Below are 4,187 nucleotides of genomic sequence, written 5' to 3'. Positions count from 1 at the left end.
TCAAGCCACAAGTAGGAAAGCAAAAAACCCTATAAACAAAGAAGTACAGCATTGTCAATCACCCCCTGGGGTATGAGTTGACTGACCTATTGTCATCATCAATTTTCTCCAAGACCCTGCACTGCAGACACTGTCGGTCTATGTGAGTGCAGATCCACTTTGAGCCGCCACCCACGAGGTTTGATCCTTCACAGTTCGATTTCTCATTCAATTGGGCTCTGTTGACCCTAAGTATGGGGATTGATGGCAGTGGGGACCTTCCTGGATCAATTCTTCCAAGTGCAGATCCCTGCTCAATAGATTGCCAGCTGTTGTGTCGCTGCAAGGTGGGCATTGAGGTACTACATGTGCCTTGATATTTCCATTGGACAGCCTCCGAGCCGGGGTTCCCCCCCCAGGTCCCACATTCCTGGGACAGCCACTCTCTGCTTCCTCTTCCATCCAAGTACCCCGGCCCCGCTGAGGTTTTTTTCTTTCTTAAAAGAGGTAATAGGCCAAATAAGTTTGGAATCCTGCGGCCTAAATGACCGAAAAGAAACCTTGACAGCACAGTGCTCAGCTGCTAACTGGAAGGTTGGTGGTTCAGACCTCCCCACCCCTCACCCCTCAGTAGCTCTGCGGGAGTAAGACCTGGTAATCTGCTCCATAGGTAAAGATTACAGTCTAGAAATCCTATGGCCTTGTAAGAAAAACCAAACAGGAAAGAGCTTTCCAGATGGAAGGAACAGCGGGGGCAAAGTCTAGCAGGAACATACTTAGATATTACAGGGTGTAAGAAAGTCCAGTGCCAAGGAAGGAATTGACAGCAAAAATCCAAACCCTCTGCTACCAAGCCCATTCTGATCCATAGTAACCCTGCATAGGGTTTCTGAGACTATAACTTCTTTTTTATTATTGAATACTTTTATTGGGGGCTCTTATACTTTTTATCACGATCCATACACTCACCCATTGTGTCAAGCACATATGTTGCCACCCTCGTTTTCAAAGCATTTTCTTGCTACTTAGCCCTTGGTATCAGCTCATTCCGCCCCCCCTTCCTCCCCTGCCCTCCATCTCTCATGAGCCCTTGATAAGTTATAGATTATTATTTTCATATCTTACATCGTCCTCTGTCACCCTTCACCCACTATTCTGTTGTTCATCCCCCTGGGAGGGGTTATATATCCTTGTGATCGGTTCCCCCCCACCGTGATGTGTTTCTCCCCCCACCTTTCCCTTATCCTCCTGGTATCTTTACTCTCATTGTTGGCCACCAGGAATCCAGGAGACTATAATCTTTATGGAAGTAGATAGTCTCATCGTTCTTCTGAAGAGCAGCTCGTGAGTTCGAACTACCCACCTTGAGTTTACCAGCCCAATACTTAATCCACACCACCACCAGGACTGCTTAAGGTGGGAAGAGGGTGTGATACAAGTGATATTTAAAAAAAAAAGGCATAGGGACTAGAGTTTGTATCTATAGCCTTGAAGACCATGGCATTTGAAATTATATCCCAAGTGTGATGAGAAGGTACTGGAGAAATGTAAGCAGGGCATGGACATTATAGAATGTACACTATAAAAGATCCCTGCGGTAGCTGTCGATGGTTCAGCAGCAAGATGGAAACAGGGAGAGGAGTCAGGGGTTCCTCTTTCGAGGACAGAAAGATTGGTGGTTTGAACCAGGTAGGTGACTTGGCAATACTGCCCCTGCTTATTCCAGGAAAACAAGGATTTGTATCTCTTCTTTCGATGAATGTATTCCAAGTTCCTAGAACTGTAAGTGCACAGTAAGTACTGGCCCCATCAGTGAATGAATACTTTCTGAAGTTAGACTGAAACCCAGGCGTAGAATAAATAAGAGCATAAGAGAAACAGAAAAACCCTGAGTGACTACAAGTAAGAGGGGCTCATAAATTTGACCTTAGGGACAGCTAATGCTTCCTGCAGGGTCTTGTCTAAGCTGCTATTGCTGACGGATCATCCAGCAAACTCCCTGCGATCTGAACCATATGGGTGGTGCAAAGGCTTCAAGGGCTCAACTGCTAACCGAAAGGTTGGAGGTTCAAGCCCAACCACCAGAGGTGCCTTCAAGGACAGGACTGTGGGGGCACCTCTGAAAACTCACCTTGGGAAACCCCAGGCAATAAACTCAATTCTATGTGTTTTGCTGTTACTTAGACAGCTTGTTTGTGCTGTTGTGACTTTTTGCTCCTTTGAGAAGAAACATCCAGAAAGGTGACAATGGCCCATTGGAAACAATAAATCAATCAATAGTTGTGCTTTTCCTAGATTATAGGGGTCTCTCACAGCCTGTTAAGACGTTTAAATGAGCTTCATTATGTAGCTTGTTTGAATGCTAGTGTCATTTTTAGGTTGACACTCTGAGCTCTAAAGAGTTTTTGTTGTTGTTGCCTTCTCGAAATTGTTTACCTCTTTCCTTATCTGAGTGCCCCTGCCTTCAGTCTTTCCCCTGCGGCTTACCTTTTCTATTCTGGAAAGGGCATGCTTTCAATACACCTGTTTGCTCTTTCTGATCCCTGCCCTTGGCTGTGGGCTGAGCTAGAGACCGGCTCTGATGTCAGGGCCGAAAGCTCTCAAATAACAATCTTTTCAGAGAGCAGCTACTAGGTAGAGAGGCGGGGTTGGAAAGCCGCTGGTGCAGTCACCCTGAGCGACAAGGACTCTGACTTCCTTTGCTCTGCCTCGTCGGCCTGAGAACTCAGCAGTAGAGGACTGAAAGCTTCCCTTTAAGAAGGAGGAGGAACGAAACCGTCCCTGTAAGTAACCCCTTTGTGGAGCAGGAAACCAAAGGAAAGCCCTTTCCTGCGCTGGTGAGTCTCCCAAGTGGAAGCTGTTGCTTGGAAATACTGACCCGGCCCTCATTAGGACATGAGCCTGAAGTGGAGGTGCTGGCCCAGGACCCAGTCCCCACCCCATGGCCTCCACTGCTCTGTTTCTGCGTGTTGTGGTTACCGGGGCAAGATGAAACAAAAATGCGTGTGAGTTCCTGTGTGGGAGAAAATCTTGAATCTGCTCTTTTGATCTCCTATCATTCCAGGGGCAAATCCCCTTGTACAGCCTTCTGTGTAATGGAAGAATTCATTCTGGAATTTGTAAGATCAGGATTTTCTTAAAAACGAACCTATGGCCACTGAGTTCATTCCGAGCCATCGCGAACCCTATGAGATAGAGAACTGCCCCGCAGGCTTTCCAAGGCCAGGGTCCCTGTGAAAGCGCCCTGCTTTGTCTTCCCCCTCAGCGTGGCCGGTGGGTTCACACCACAGGCCTCTCCCTTAGCAGCCTAGCACCAACGGGGCTCCTTCAGACCAGCCAGGGCAGAGGTGTTGAGCCGTTTAACTAGGAGGCCTACGGTTGATAAGGATCTAAGGATCGGGATAGTTCCCCTCTGGGAAGGCAGAGTGCCTGGGAATGAGAGGGCCACTTACAAAGTCAGTGGTCACAGAAAAAGGCGATGTGGACAGAAGCCAAGGAATAAGAGAAGTGGAGGGGAAAAGCACAGGGGTAAAAGGGATAAAAGGGGGAGGTGGAAAAAGCAAAACGAGGCATTGAGACCTTGGACAATTGGGGTCTCTGGGTTTCTTTCTCAAATCGTTTGGGAAAGATTGGAGTTTGGGGTTTGTTTGTTTGTTTGTTTAATTTCACTGAACAGTAGAAGCTGTCAGACCTATTTCTGGGTCGAGGCAATGTGTTTGCTTTCAGAATTTGCCTAGCTGCTCTCTCAGACAAAGCTGAATTATTACCGCCACCTTTTTAATTGGCAAAAATCACATAGGCTCACACCAGTCACTTGTTATGGGTTAAAGAACACGCAGAGTCCGGGAAATACGGGGGTGAGAACGTGGGCTGCAGAGCCAGCCGGGGCTCGGTCCCTCTGTCAGCTTCACTGCTCCCCAGTCAGTGCACGCGGGCACTGGAACCTCTGCGCCATTCGTCAGAAGGAACGTAAACAAACAAACAAAACCAAAAACCTAAGAGACAGGAAAAGAAAATTAGAAAAAACAAAACAAACAAACCCAGTTACCATGCTACTATGGGATCAGTCCCCACACACGGAGACCCCGTGTGGTGCCGAATGGCACTGCACCCCTCAGGGTCTTCATGGCTTTGGCCTTTCAGATGGACGCGCATCTCTAAAGGCCCTTCTTCCAAGCCGCCTGGGGCAGCTTCCAACTGCCAACCTC

The 4,187-nt window shown here is 47.9% G+C and overlaps 1 protein-coding gene across 2 annotated transcripts in view; it reads left to right on the top strand.

Annotated features, from left to right (window-relative positions):
* EXPH5 (exophilin 5) overlaps positions 1-4,187 on the top strand; it is a 96,283-nt gene that overhangs the window by 46,118 nt on the left and 45,978 nt on the right. Inside the window, exon 1 of one of the 2 annotated variants that reach the window (XM_045297752.1) lies at positions 2,709-2,762. The exons of the other annotated variant lie outside the window; for it this stretch is intronic. The gene's annotated coding sequence lies outside the window, so the exon portion shown is untranslated. Of the gene's footprint in view, positions 1-2,708; positions 2,763-4,187 lie in introns of those variants that run through there. 2 annotated transcript variants of the gene reach the window in all.

The sequence above is a fragment of the Echinops telfairi genome, unplaced genomic scaffold (assembly GCF_000313985.2).
Source record: "Echinops telfairi isolate 266 unplaced genomic scaffold, ASM31398v2 ScPeMD7_7421;HRSCAF=8459, whole genome shotgun sequence".
NCBI lineage: Eukaryota > Metazoa > Chordata > Mammalia > Afrosoricida > Tenrecidae > Echinops > Echinops telfairi.
This window is presented reverse-complemented; position numbering and strand designations above follow the sequence as displayed.